Consider the following 16,451-nt stretch of genomic DNA (forward strand, 5'->3'; position numbering starts at 1 on the left):
TGGAAACATTTCAGAAACCAATTTTCAAGATTAGTCTTTGCCACAGTTTTCCCAGATTGTATAGCAAGAAGCACAGTGGTCATGAAGAACTAGGCGACAGGAGGGTCTATAGAGTGGTTGTCATTCCTATTGGTTGTTTAATAAAATTACAATATTTAGTTTATGTATGCTGAGAAAGTTATATACTAAATAAAACAAGTGTCTTGTAATATTAAAAAAAACCCAGGAGATAGCGGGAATGGGATATGTGGGGGCTCTTGGTACTATCTTAGCAATTTTTTTGGTTAAATCTAAATCTATACCAAGATAAAAAGTTAAAAAGACACTGCAATGCTTTTAGCTTCTACCTAGCAGAATATTGACGGAATCAAAGATCTGATTTGAGCGGCACTCCTGCCTCTGCCACAAAGACATAAAGAGCAGCTTACTTCTCACTCAAACCTGAAATATTTAAAATCTCCTCTTCTAAGTGGATTTTCAAGGCTCTCCAAGAACTCTTCATGCTTATTACAAAGTTAACTCAGTAATAGTGATCCGAACCTTCTCATCTGTAGATGGGCAACTGACAAGTTAAATTCCGGCCACTGCGTGTGAGTAAACTGTCCCAGAAGACCTAGTGCCTGCTTGTCGGGTAAGGCTGCTCCCGAGCTGGGAGAGTCGAGGGTGGTGTCACCTTGCATATCTCTAATTACCTGTGCTCAAGTCTGAAGGTGGCTTAGTGTCTTTTCACAAATTCACCTTGATAGCCGCTTAAATATTTTCTGGGTGGAGCCCAGTCCGTAGACAGGGAGCATTATCTTTCCACTTTAGGAAGCGATGACCTGCATAGCCAGGCCCAAATTACACTGACCTTTTTGATAGCCATGTCACATCTTGTAGTGAAAGTCAATTAGACTGCCCAACTGACCCTTGAGTTTTTTCAAGCACTGGAGATTAACAAGATTTTTCCCCAGTCTCACTAAATGTCTGTATTTCTGATTTATGTCTCTATGCATTGATCTCTGTTTCTTGGCCCATTTCTTTCTGGATTTGCAGCTTTTCCCTTTTTACATTCACTTTTTTCTTTGATGCAATTCTTAATTTGTGTTAGGAAGAAATAAAAAATTTCCTGCTTTTAATATTCTGAAGACCCCAAATAGCTCTGACGTTTGATTGTTTTATGAATGTTGGCAATCAAAGTCATACTTAAGATGTGCTTGAAAGAGTGCCCCCATGGCATGCATTTGAGAATTAGGGGCAGCTCTGGTATAACAATTATGAGGATGAAATAATTGCCTCTTTTTTAAAAAATTTAAAAAATTAAAAAAAAATTTTTTTAGTATTTTCAAGAGGAGGCAGGATTTTTTACTTCATTCAGAACGTCAGGATAGATTTGCCAACACAAAAGCCTCTGAAAAGGGAAGGACTTGTTTCTCCAGCGAAGCATCTTTCTGGATGGAGATTTCATGCTGAGGATACTGAAGCAGCAACAAGCTTGAGTCATCAACTTCCATGTTCCTGTGACTTATCAAGAAAATACTGAGCGTCCTCACACTCTAAAGCCCACATGCTAATTTGCTTTCCTGTTTAATTTGTCTTCATTGTATGGTCATCACCACCATGAAAAAGCAGACGTTTGTTACCGGTGGCTCAGGATCCTCTCCTGAGCAACTTCCAGAGATACTTGCATATACCTCGGTGGCCACTCTTGCAGTCAATGCTGCCCCAGGTGCAAAATAAGATGGATCCATCCAGGTAAACTTCCTGGACGGTAAGAACTGTCTTACTCATCTATTTTTCAATGTACTCAGCAAAGTGCCCTGTTGTAGGTGCTTAAGAAATATTTGTTGCATTGAGTCAAATTAAAGTGAGAAGAGGCATAAGCAGGCAAAGTGAGTATCATGCCAAATCCCTTAATTCCCTCAATCCACATACTGCCAACAACAAACTGTAAATTAGAACTGCCACAGATACGTTTGAACTTCTGTTTAAATTCCTCACTAAGTTAGTGCTTCTAAATTTAACACTCTAGTCACATTCCTGGCAGGAGGATAAGCACCGGGATGGAAAATTAGAGAAGTCTAGTCTAGTGCTCATCTTGGCATTACCTTTTGGCTGCAGAAGGCCCAGGGCAAGATGCATTATGTTTCTCAGCCTCATTTCCCTTACTTGGCTGTTAAGGGGGAAAAGAGGAGCAAAAGCCAACATTTTTAAAACACTTTAATCACTTAGTAGAAAATAGAAATTGTACAGATATCCATTAACTCTTTGATGGCTTTCTGTCATTAGCACCATGCTAATAAATGACCAAAGAACAGCTTTCAAAAGCAACATAGCAGGTATGTATCTTAAAGAGTTGCAGTCTGGTCATTGGAGAGGGAAGGATACATACCAATTGCCCATATTTTAGATGACATGTCTGCAGCAAGATCATCTGAAAATGACACTAGGAGCTCACTCTCGGTGGCCAGGACCACACACTAGTTGGTTACTGGGTGACTCCCCTTTTCCTAGATGGAAGCATAGCACCCAATGGAATTGAACATGTCCTCCCAAGCAGGTCCTGCAAACCAAGCATGAGCACCCAAGTTTCCCCGCTGCCTAAGGTATTGGGCCGTTGGTAATCCCAGAACACACTTGTAAGTATCTGACACTCAAAATCCAGACTACTGGGGTCAAACAGCCTGTGGATCCCATCGTTAATGAAATCATTTTCTTACATGTAGAAAAAGAGATATCCACAGGTTCCTCTCCTGGCATAAAACCCACAGTAGGTATTGCAGACTGTGGCCTCTTCACAGAGAGATGGAGAGATTGACTGGAGGACTCCCTGTATTTCTGTGTTGTTTACCCTTGCCTTATAATGCTTCCTTTTCCCTTTAATGCTTATTCTTTAATTTGTACCATGTGGTATTTTAAAAATCACCCAACCCTTTACTCCAGCAGTAGAAACCTTTAGCGATCACCTGACACAACAGTATCATAGGGAGAAAAGTATTGGTTTTGGGCTCAAAATATACAACTTACCAATAAAACTCCACTGATTAGTTATTTAAGTTCTGTGAATCTCCGTTTCCTCTACTTTAACACGAGATTGATAACCATCTCAATTTGTTCTGCATATTGAATAAAATGATGTGACAGGCCCTAGCATGAAGCATGAACTCAATATTTGAGTTCTTTTCCAATGTCTCCCATCATCTCCTACCACATTTACTTTTATTTCTAAAATTATGAAAGAAATCGTGGAAATGAGGGAGAAAGCATTGAGGAAGTTCCCTGAGATCAAGGACTAACCATGGAGAGGAGCAAGGCAAGGAAGCAAACCAGGAGCAAGGATAGCTTTAGAACAAGGGTGAGAGATTTCTCGGAAACCTTTTCTCTTCTGACTTCAGATGTGCTTGGAGATCACCATCTCCTCTAGGCCTAAGCAAAAGGCAGTTGCAGATAATTTTTCTATTATTCTTTATTTAACCTTAAATAAAGAGAGATGCTGATGATTCCTTTACTTCTTTTAGTGCATGTGAGGTCTGCCTGGTACTCAAGGGGCATAGTAACCAAAGGTGCCAAAGGACACAGCTGCATTTCACAACAGCAGCGTCTTTGCTTCTAAAAATCATAACTAGTACATCGTATAAACCTCCCTGCAAATGGTTTTAAGTAGGAACAGTTCCTAAAGACAAAGGCTATGCTGTCCAGAGGCTGCCATGATTTGCTTTCATTTATGACCGCATGATTTATATGAGACAATGGCAGCAGCGGCATCATAATCGCTCTGGAATTCAGCTTAGATAGACTCATAACTCTTTAAATGGGTACAGTAGCTTTCAGACTGTCAGAATAAAGGAGGAATCATTTATAACATCAGCATCTTAACAGGATAAGGGAATAAATAGAGTTCTATGTATACCAGAATGAGATAATTAACTCACCACTAATATGAACTGCCATGTTTTTGAGGCATGAAAAAAAAAGCCATTTCCAATCTTTTTGTTCTTCTTTTTTGAGTCAGTCTGACCTCTGGACTTGAAATACTCATTTGTGAATGACATGCTCAGGATTAGAGGTGTAGACAGATCAGACCAAAGAAGCTCTGTTATTATTAGGTATTTATCCTTAAAGATGCATTGATTTTGCCATTTCTAAATTTCTATTAACGCTGCACCTATATACCCCAGGCCATCAAGAATCAGTTCCTGTTTAAGTTTTTCTCTCCCAGGGGATTTTTATGATGATGCCATGATGGTCTCAAAAACATCTTCCAAAAGAGGAGAGACCAAGTCATTGCTTATCAAAGTTGGAGAATAATAAACTGTCTTCCTCCTGGGCCCAGTCTCAGATGAAGGAAGGTGAAATGAGAAAACTTTATCTTGAATTTACATGGATTTTAGAGTTTATAAACCACCTTCACATTTTGCAGCTGGGAGTAGCAGGTACAACAGGGAAATGTGCAGAGAAGGGGGTCTCATTCGCTATGTCAAGGTACATGAAATGCCCATTTAATTCACTACAGCCATGTGGGAAAGGCCCTGGATTTGGAACCAGAAGTCATGCACATAAGCCTCATCTTCACCATTTACCTGCTGCAGCTTACCATAAGGACAATCACTCAATCTCTCCGAAGCTATTTTCTCTTTTCTAAAATGGAATTATTTGAACTTGATGCTCACTAGGACCCCATTCGGTTCTAACGTTCTATAATTATGTATTCTCTCTTTTTCACGCACTTCTAAATCTCTTATTTTTAAACCAGGAATTGAGGCAGTCCAACAGCAGAAGTAATTCAGGATGTGGGCTGAAGAGCAGAGTGAGATGCTACAGGAGAGACTCCAAACCAAAAGAAGCACACGGAGGATTCAGAGTTGAAAACTGAGCCCCGGCAGAGCTCACAGACGCCGGAGACTTGCAAGGAGCGGATCTGGCGAGGAGCAGAGGCATTGCCTGCATTACCATCTCAGGGCACATCAGGAAAACCCAGACAAGCCCTCCTACAAGAAGCCCAGGGAACCCACCCTGAGAATACACAACACTAGCCACACCATCCAAGAGAAGGGCTTCTATAAAGGTCTGGAAGCATCCATGAAGATTATATTTGCCTCCTTCTCCAATGTTGCCATCTCAGAAGACTGCCTTGCAGCTGGAAATCGGGATATTCGTGGGAGCTGAGTGGGAAGATAATTTATATATTCTTTTTTTTTCAAAAGTTGCACCACTTCATAGTGGCAAGCCTGTTGAAGATCCACAAGCAATCACATAAAGTGAAGGATTTAGTAGAAAATTGGAAGAACAAGGTAGGAAGAAAGAAATCTGTGTTTTCATTGAGAATGCTCATTTGAGTGGTGAAGAAAAGGTTCACAAAAATGATAGAGAATTACTTGCAAGAAAAGGCTTTTGTAGAATCAATGCCTTGTGACAGCAGTGGTTAAAAACTGTAATTAAGGTGTCATGTTTAGCATAAGCCTAGTTCTAGAAAGAGTAGTCAGTGGTTAATAGAATTTGAGGTCTTGGTCTTTTAGAAAAAAAAAAGAAAAATCAGCATTCTTTCTGTTACTCAACATGAACTTCCCAACAGTTTCTTATTCCAGTGAACATCAGAAACAGCAAGTCTAGTATTGGAGTTCAAAGAAAAATAGATTAAAAGAAAAAAAAAAAGTCCTAATTCCCGTGGCCATGGGATATCAATAAAAAAGAGGACAGAAAATGTCCCTAGTGTGTTAGATGGATTTGCCTTTGATATAATAATGTTTTAAATGACATGATTGTATAGAAGGCAAAAATGGGTTTTTGTGATGTTACTTACTACTCATTAAAGGCAATTCTTAAAAGATATGACCTGTTTTGATGTCTGACAATTTACCTTTTACACAAAAATGTTAGAACTGGAAGAGAACTTAAACTTTTTTTTTTTTCTTCAACACACTCTTTTTGCATCAGATAAGAGGAGAGCTGAGCACCTGGGAGAAGTGCACTGATGCCCCTAGAAAGGTGACCAGGTGAGATTGGAGGAGATGCACCCAGGACCAGAACCTTTTACTCTGCTTCCAGATAGCTTTCATTTTGCGCTTTTAAGCATTTCCCAAAGCCACTTGTAGTGCTTTCCACTCCATTTCTTGTTCCTATTTTCTCTTTATTCTTCTTTACTCCTCCTGTCCATCATCTGGTTATTACTATTGTTTATAATTTTGAAATTCCTAGCTAACAGAATTCTGATTCCAACAATTCACAGTGTCTCGTTAAAGACTACATTTTCCTTTTTGAGTTAATTCTATTTTCTTTCTATCCAATGATTCTGACATAGCCCTCAAAGATATATATATAAATTTTTATGAGAAATTGGCAGGATTAAGAAAAAGTTGTATGGTATCACGGGGATCCAGAACATTCCAGTTAAAAAGTCAATGAAGTGAGGATCAAAAATAGATCTGAAGGGGCGCCTGGGTGGTACAGCGGTTAGGCGTCTGCCTTCGGCTCAGGGCGTGATCCCGGCATTGTGGGATCGAGCCCCGCATCAGGCTCCTCTGCTATGAGCCTGCTTCTTCCTCTCCCACTCCCCCTGCTTGTGTTCCCTCTCCCACTGGCTGTCTCTATCTCTGTCGAATAAATAAATAAAATCTTTAAAAAAAAATAGATCTGAAAAGGTTACAGTAGCAGCAGCTCCTGGAATAGTGAGAAATTAATCATCTGGGAAATAAAATAAAGCAAGAAGTATACAGGGAGAGAGTCTCTGCACTGGGGTCTCTAAAGCTTTAGATGTTGATTCTTGGGTATTACAGCCCTCATGTGCTACTAGGAATAATTCCTGGAAATAATATTAACCCAAATCCCACTAATGCATGAAGAGTCCTGAGTATAGGCTCTGGATACTGAACACCAGTTTGTGTGACTAACATAAAATATTATATTATCGAAGACGAATGTCACCTACAAATTTTAGTTGTCTTAATTATAGTCTGCAGCTGTTATGCAAAGCCAAAAATAATGTAACTGTCACCATCAAAATGTATTTTTTTAAAGGCATGTCTATACAAATGGCACCATGGTGAATGCTTTACAGATTGAGTAAATTTAAAGGCTCCCAATATAAAGTAGATGACTAGGTTCTATCCTGCAGCTGGCGAAATTTGCTAAGATCTTAATTCTTTCAAGACAAGAAGCTATGTCCTCAAGGAGAACCAAGTTCGCTGTTTGAGCACTCATGAACTTCACTATACTCTCTGCCAGGTGCCCCCTCTCATATAATTTACAGCATATTCGCTATGAATTCTCTGGCTTCACTTGAAGCCTCCCCTTCTCTGGGGGCTTTGACACATAATAAATTTCTTCATTTTTTTCTCTCAAAATGATAGGGTTACTTGGAAATAAATAAAAGGTAAAGAAAAGAGAGAAAAGTATAAATTACCATCGTAATGGTTTTTATTTTAATTGTCAGGTACTTAAATATAGCCTCAGAAAATTGTCACAGCAAGATATAGAAATGTCCTTTGATGAGAAAAACACCATAAATAATTTTTATTGTACATAGAAGACTTTATCCTGCTCTTTTGGTAAAAACTGCCATATTAATTTGTACTTTAAAAATTAAAATAATTATAATTCATTTTTCAGTATTTAGATTACCATATGCCATTTCTTTCCCCAAAGCATATGAATAGATCTATATCTACAGTATCAAAATAATTACTAGACAGTGAAAATTCCACTAACTGGGGAGTTACTTTTTTTTTTAATGATTGCTTACAGATGATTTTATTTTTTATCATCATGAAATTTTTGCATCCATCAGGTTTTTGTTGTATTGTGGACAATGCTAAATATTAATATGTGGTTGGTGCTTATCACCATCATATCAAAACCACCAGATGTCAAGTGAGTTGAACTATTTGGGAATAATATCTGAAGAAATAAAGTCCATCTTTTGTTGTTTTGAAACATAACCAATGAGGAGCTGAAAACAATAGAGAAGTTTAAAAAGTTTATCTTTATCTTATGATAAACAGAATTGTAAATGAAACGAGCATTTTATCTTTTAAATATTTTCAAAATGCTATTTTTTCTCTTTATCATATTTATACATGTTTTTTGAGAACAACCAATGAAATACAGATAAGCAAACTAAATAAAAGTATTTGCTCATCACCTAGAATCCCAGCCTATTGGTTTAACAGAGCAGGCATTAGGTCTGTCGTCCTGAGAAACGTCTTCCTCTGTATCTTGCAGTGTTGGTGGTTAAAGAACTGACATGAGAGAGCGGAAGAGGACAGACCAATTTTGAGATAATAAAAATAAATGTCTCTCTCAGACTCATCATGATGAAGAAAGACTCATATTTCTCGGCAGCCAGCATTGGAGGAGAGAGCTATTTTTAGTCACTGATACACTGCAGAGTCCATTAACTAACTAAAACCAGAGGCGCTAAGGAATAATCCTGAACACAGTCCGATGTAAAACTGCAAGATAGAAATGAGGATGGGGTCATTGGAAGCGTGGTTTAAAGGAGCGGGGCTCTAAAAACAGGAATACCAGGGTGGACAATAAAGATGGAAAGAGAATTGTTTGGGGATTTATTAGAAATCAGTGACCTTTAAAAGGCAGTTTCAGTCACCCCAGGAAGGTCAAGCAATCAAGTGTCCAGGATCAGAAGCTTTCAGATTTGTTGACCAAGTAACAGATTCAGTCTGCTATAACAAGGCTTCCCCAATTTTTGTTTCCAGCGCCTGGTTCCTCTGTGCCAGGTACACCCAACTCAGTCATCAGCAAAGCCTCCTGCTGAGAATCCGCGTGAGGGGTTTTCAGGCAGCAGCTGGAAATCTCATTTGTGTTGTAACTGCTCTTCTTGGCAGGAGACTCAAGCCTCCATGGGCACAGGGGACCTGGGAGCCTGTCTCTTCGCTTTGCTAAGAGCAAAAGACAGCATCCCCGACAACCCCCATAATCAGCCAAGTTCAAACACAATCACACAAGCTTCAATTCTGCAAATTTCACAGGCTATACAATTTAAAATCACACTGAGCCCTAATAAATAGACGACATCTAATCACTTAGTCACCTAATCATCTAAATTGGAGACATCTAATCATTTTCTGTATCTAATGCTTAAAGTTGAATTTATGAGAAATGAAAAAAAAAACCCAAAAACAAAAAACCAGTTCTTGGAGGGAGCCAGAGATTCTCATGAGGAACATAGGACTTCTGATTTCTCTTATTCTTTTAAATTCACTTCTCTGGTTTTTTTGTTGTTGTTGTTTGTTTGGGGGTTTTTTTTTGTTTATTTGTTTTTTGTCACAGAAAATACTGTCATTCTAGGTAATAATAAAAACCTAAACAAACCGCTATTTTTTGAGTGCCTACTGTGCTTCAAGCACTAGGCATTTTACATTTTACATTCAGTACATCGAATTCTTCCATGAACCCTTTATGGCAGGAATTAGTAATGATAGAAGAAATTGACAATCACGATTGGTACGAAGGACTCTGACGATACTTCTGTATCACTTTTCCTTTATGTTATTTCCCGTCTTTCACTAATACAAGCAATGCTGCAGTGAGTATCCTGTGTCTCCTTGTAAACATATTCCACGGTTTGTAATACCTAGTCACAGAGGCACTGGTCATAGATTATAAACAGCTTCGATTTACTAAGATATTGTTTATACTTTTAACCAATGGTATTAGATGGTATTCTATGTACCATTATATGGATCTAGGAACCAAGGATGGGTATAGGAGTGACCCTGCTCACCTGGGAAACTTTTGCTTCCTGTTTTCTGCCCATAAGTTCAGAATCTACTGGGGGGTCTTTGTTCTCAGTCGCGGAGTGTTTCTATCAGAAGACGTAGTAAAGGTTTCACTAAATGTAGTTATAGCGCCTGCCTGTCATTTTGGGCTCTTCATCACACCAGACAGACAAGAAACGGAAGGCGCTGCTCTCCTGGCGGAGGTAAGCAGCCCAGATGATCACGAGGACGTAGGGTTGCTGCTCATAATTGGAATAGGAAGGCATGTGTGGATGTGGAGTTCAGGTCTCTGGTGCTTCTCTTTCCAGTAATCATACATGGGCAATTGCAGCAACTCTGGCCTGTCAAGAACTGGGTCCTCGACCCCTCAAGTATAAAGGTCTGAGTTTCTCCATTAGGCTGCAAGTGCTGGGGAAGGGTTAGGGGAATCTTGTCTAAACGGAAGAAAAGGCAAATAATGTATATCATTTACAGCCTTAGGACCAGCTGCAACTTTCCCCACTAAATCTGTTGTAAATTTATTTCGAGAAATTAGAACTGGACAGCACCTTGAAAAAGCAATGACAGGACATGGCACATTTACTGTTGGATCAGGTGGACCAAGGGGGTGCAAGGAGCTGATCAGTGCTCTGTGTGTCCGTTCTTGCGCTCCAGCTGACTTCAGTCTGCATCTCGGTGCCTATTACACAGCAGGTCCTGAAGTGCGAAGGAATTAACACTCTTAGGAGCAGCTCTCAATCAATGACTCTCTGGAGTTGTGTGTACATGTCCCGGTTCCCCTGCCTTTTGCGGTGTTCTAATGTAGGCATTTCCCTACGGATTGAATCTCCAGTTGTCTACCGTCATAGCTGGCTAATCATGCATCCTGTAATGCCTGTCCTCCACGTCGGTATCACTCTTCCTTTCTCCTACTGGTATTACTTTTACTACTGGGACATAAGTTTTTGCTTCATAGCCTCCTCTGGAAGAACACAAACTAAGACATAGGGTCTCGGCTGTATGCAGGAATCTCCATTTCAGCTCCTAAAGCTCAAGGTCATATCTCTTTAGAGGAGGGGGCCTATATATACATCCAATTTATGATGGACCAACAGAGTGCCAACCTTTACTTTGGGTTCCCTTTTTGGTTTTTGTCCCACCATATTTCTTGTTTGTACGTTTTAAGTTTGGATATGTTTAATTTGATTTTCAGAATAAAACTGAAATAATGAAGTATCATGTCACTTCTATCAAACCGACAAAAATGAGGACAATGCCAGGTGTGGGCAGGGATACGAGGCCACGGGCGCACTCATGGGCTTCTGCAGGCGGTGAATACTGGTGCAGCCCGGTCGCAGAACAGTGTGGCAGCACTTAGCTACAGTAAGTTTCCACGTACTCTCTGAGACCTAGCAATTCTGGTCCTGTGTATATCTAAAGAATGCCCTGCTCAGTGGATCCACAAGAAGGCATGCATCAAAGCTCCACACAGTGGGGTTCTTTGTTTCTTTCTTAGTTTTTGCTGTTGTTGGCAGCAAACTGCCACCACTGCAGGCATCCACTGCAAGAGAGGTCACTGGTAAAAGACTAATTACATACAGAGCAACTTGGAGAGAGCTTAAAAGTATATTGCAAGATGAATAAAGTAGAAATCACAACAAGATATGTATCATAGTTCTTATATGTATGTTAAGATAGGCCTATCAACAATTCATCTTCTGTAAGAATACATTATATTCTATACAACAGACACACTGGAGGGTGGGGAGAGGAAACAGAAGAAACAGGAATGAGAAAAAAGAAATGAGAAAAATGAAAACAGAAATGAGAAAAAAGAAAACAAATGAACAAAACAAGAACTGTGCTTTATGAAGACCAACGATAACGTACCAAGTACTGACAGATCAAGATTACCCTCACCCTTGGCCCTAAAGTAAAAAAAGAAATTTTTTTTTTTTTTTGCTATGTGTTTGGAGTATTTCAAGTATTTCTATAGGTTTGCTGCAGATGGAAGTTTGCCACAAGCTTAGTTGAAGTGTTGGAAGTACTTATAATTCATTTAATAATTTCCTGGTGGTGGCGGCGATTAGTTTGGTTCCAATTTTCTTCTATTACAAATAGTGCTGCAATGAGTGGCCCTCTGTGCCCACGTGTAATATACGTAGCGCTGCTGAGAGAAGCAAGGAGATGTAATGGGCAAGAACGCTGGGTCGTGTTGGAATCCTGGCTCCACTACCGTGTGCCCTTGAGCAACTTCGTTAATTGCTCGAGGCCTCTGTTTCTTGATAATAAGAGTACCAACCTCCTAGAGTTACGGTGATAATAAATAAAATGAGTTAATGTTTGTCAAGCACTTAGAACAATGCTGGCACATACTGAGCACCCAATAGTAGAAGCTATTTTTATTTTATTTTTTAACAGTATTAGTTTTTATTAATCCTATTGTTTAAGCGTATATTTCAATAGGATAAAATTACAGATATGGAATTTCTTGCTTAGGGGGAACACATTTGAAATGTTTATACATTTTAAAAATTCTAAATGGGCTGTATCAATTTAGTCTACCCCCAAAGGTGCCAAGACGATCATTTTTCTACACTCTTGGTGCCAAAATCAGATACCTTCATTCTTTTTTTTTTTTTTTTTTCACTGGTGAGTAAAGTGTTACATTTTGCCTTACATTTCCTTGGTTACAAGTTGAGTATGTGGGTCTTTTAAACTTTTATGGAATATTCATTCAAAAACTGGCATATTAACAAAATTAATCCTAACCGGTTTTAGACAAAAGAAGCTTCAGTCAGCTTTTGTATTTATTTGGCTTTGACCTATAATAGATTAAACCAATGCTAAGCTTAGCATGAAGCAGCCCTATACCCTGCCTTACAGATTCTGCCATTATTTTCTTTCTGGCCAGATGTGCTGTTGGGAGATATGAACGATCATGATTATATCAGAGTGTTGTCAATGTATTTCTTTTCCTAACATTCATAAACATCATCTTGATTAAAATCAAATCTCCAAAGCTGCTAGAAGTGAAAATAAATTGACTCAGAATTATTAGATATTGGATTGCTTAATAACATTGCTTTTGTTTTAAAAATTTTTAATATGTACGATTTTAACAGAGTAATTTTAATCCAAATGCCTAAATTCTATCCTGTAACCTTAAAGAAATTTAAAAGTCTATTATATCTTTGTTAGAATAAAATGCTAGTTCATGAGGATTTAGAAAATGTCAACCAGTATAGCCCAAGGGGCTCTTTATTAAGAGGTTTATTTTGAAAAAAATCAAAGCATGTAGTCCTAGGGTAGTTCATATGGGGAAAAAAAAAACAAAACTAAAGTGCCAAAGGAGAAGCTACTTCCTCTCAAAATTATCTTTTGATGATTTCTTCTATTGAGTTCCTAGAAAAGTTTCCCAAGAAAAACATTTTTTTATTCTGTGTGATATATATTGGGACAATTCTCCTTCGTCTATCTCAGATATATCCTTGATGCACAGAATACCTGCTGATTCTGTAGCAATTTTATCAATGTAGAAAACCTGATATGAAGAGAGAAAAGTCAGAGCATGTGTGATTTTATCAATCTATTGTAAGAAAGAACAGAATGGTAGGGGAATTGTCGGTTTTTAGAACAATATTTTGCTGCCCTATATTCTTAGCTTACTTCTTTGGGAATTTGGAAAAACCAAAAGATTTCAGATTTTGATGTTTTTCAGTATTACACAAGGTTATTAATTATTGCTCATATAATCCCTATATTAAATGTTTTTACACTCCAAAGTTTAGGTTATATTTTAGGAAGTTCCTCTATTAACTTAAAACCTCACCTAGGAAATAGGGTAGAACATATTAATAGTACAGAGACTTCACACTTAAAACCACTTTGGCCACAAAAATCCGTTCAAATGAAGTCGTAGTCTAATGCCCTCCTAATATATGTGAGGTTATGCTTTGTGAAGAATGACCACTTTAACAAAGAAACTCATTTCTTGTATCACTGGTACAGTCTTTATACAAGCTCTACAAGACTAAGATGTAAAACTGCTTCAGAGATAACCCCGTGAAGACTGGTTCTCCCCAATACATCCTTTGCACAATTTCTCACTGGCATCACCAGTGAAATAAAGCACAGAACTCTTGTGCAATGACTCTTGGTAATAATAGTCTTTCCTCTTACCTTTTGTGCATTTCTTTATTGGACCTGCTATAACAGAGCAGATGAGATCATCGAGATGCATACTTCTCTTTTTTTTCTTGATTACAATGTATATTGAGATTAAGACATTCTGATTATGAAGATCGAAGATACAGTCCAGCTACTAACTCCACATTGACTCAAGTCAGGGATCTTTCATTCATGCAGAGAGTGCTTAATGAATCCCAACCATGAACGAGTTACAGTACACTGCAGAGCATTCACATGTTATCAGACTTCCCTTTCTTCAGTGTGTCCAGATAAATAAGTTATGTACTTAATTATTTGTGATGCAACGTGGAAAGGGACAGGTGCTATAGAGACAGCAAGCATACATCAGGGAAAGACAAAGAAGGAAGATAGTACTTTCTAGATGAGAGCCTCATGGAACCCTTCACAGAGATGTCATGTAGTTTAAACCATGCATGACAGGTGCATAGTATTTCAGCATGTGGATATGGGGTAAATTAACATTTGAATGAGAAAAAAATAGTGAGAAGAAAGCCTGGAGTGGGACCATGTGGAGAGCATGTAGGGAACATCTAAGAGTCTGGCCCCTCTGGGGAATAAAGTATGTGAAGGGAACTGATGGAAAGCAGGGAGGCCGCGTCAGCTGAAATTGGATGGCAAGGGCCTGGTACACCCACTGCCAAAGAGCTAGGGCTCTTCTTGGTCATTGCAAGTTTTAGTAGAGATTAAGTGATCAGAATTGTGTTTTACAGGGTGAATCTGGCTGAGGGGCTCAGGCTGGATTGCAATGAGGGGATCTTACAAATAGTAAAAAGAGAATCTTCTTACAAAGGTCAGGGGATTTGGCAACAGGGCTTCAACTGAGGTAATGAGCTTGAAAAAGAGTAGAGAGGTGGGCGGGGGGATGTGGAGAACTTGGTGACAGGACAGAGGCTACAGGAAAGAAAAAATAATAAGGTGATGCTATTAATAGAAGCAAAGGACACAGGACGGGGACAAAAGCTTTTGGAGCAGAAGCTGAATATTTCATTTTAATACATATTGAATGTTAGGTCTGGGGAAGTGGACGAGTATTAAATCCAAGGAAGAATAAACATCAAGACTGAGGGCAGGATTAATATAGGATGTTTCAGAGAGACAGGAGAAACAAGGACAGGTCCTTGAATTTAGTGACTAAGAAGTCACTGGTGAATCTCTCTTTTTGAAATTCATAAATGAGAGACAGAAAGATTATATCTCAAAATGTTAATTTTATATGCAGAGAGAGATAAAGGGACTGTTTTCTGTATTTATTTTGCTTTTCTACAATGACCATGCATTACTTGTGTAACAAAGAAAACAGCAAAAAAATGTCCACAATTTTGGTGGCATTTAGGTAGTGAGAACAGAAGCCATACGCAAAGATATTGCAGAGGCCAATCGCAAAAGCTCTACTTATTTCTTTCAGAAGAACTCTTTGAGCTCTATTTCTTCATTCACAGTAGATTGTCCTGCCAGGAGTTTTCTTCCATTCCAGGTCCTGATCTGCGATTTTATCACCTGTGGATCTACTGATCACAGCTAGTACCCACAGCGTCAATGTCTGAGCCCGTAATGCTCTCACATAAAGAAAATGATCCTCTTTCCCACAGCTTCGTTTCCTGGCCGTCATTCTACAGAGGTCACTGTAATGACTCCCTCACAGGGAATTATAATTAAAACGACGAACTTTAATTGAGCAGTTACTATGCAATATGTGTTTTAATAGTTGACTCACATACATTATCTATATGAATTCCCACAATGACTATGGCATCTCTGCTATTACTTTCCCAATTTACTTAGAAGGAAGCTGCTATTTAGGGAATGTGGGTGACTTGTCCGAGGCAACCCAGCCAGTAAGTAGTGAGGAAAACATCACTCCTATCATCATATTTGGTCTATTTCTCCAGAATGGGGCTGGGCAGCCTCTCCCCAAGAAATTATATGATAAATGATTCAAAGGCACATAAACTACATAAGGTCCTCCATAAATAACTAAGATTGTTAGCAAAACAGAATTACGGAAAGTCAGGAGACCAGAATTCCAGTTTTAGGGCTTCTGGCATGTGCACAGAAAAATCATTTAGCCTCCTTGGGTCTTTGAATACTTTTACACAAAAATGGGTTCATTCTTGGCTAGCTACATCAAATGTTGTTTGTAACTACTGATTAACATAACTCAGTGAAAGTGCTCCACAAACCCTACAGTGATCTAAAAATTATTCAGATTCTGATACAAACCTCTTTGCTCTTCTCCCCTCCACCCCAGACAGAAGAACATTCCAGGCCTGTTTCTAGGGTATTACTCACTATCTAAGTTAGGGATATTCATAAGAGCCAGGGCTCTAACTCTCATTCCCACTAAATAGGATTACACTTGTACAATGCTCCTAAACCTTGGATAAAAAGAGAGATTACGGTATTAATGGTTTTATTTTTCAGAATATTATATTTCTGGTCGAGCCCAAAGGTTGAAATGCTAAAATTCATACCCCGGAATTATAACATTTCCAGTGAATTTTCTGAGAAAAAAACAAACCCTCTAGCTAGGTTTTCATTTATTCAACA

The sequence above is a fragment of the Ursus arctos genome, unplaced genomic scaffold, assembly GCF_023065955.2.
Source record: "Ursus arctos isolate Adak ecotype North America unplaced genomic scaffold, UrsArc2.0 scaffold_3, whole genome shotgun sequence".
In the NCBI taxonomy this organism is placed as follows: domain Eukaryota; kingdom Metazoa; phylum Chordata; class Mammalia; order Carnivora; family Ursidae; genus Ursus; species Ursus arctos.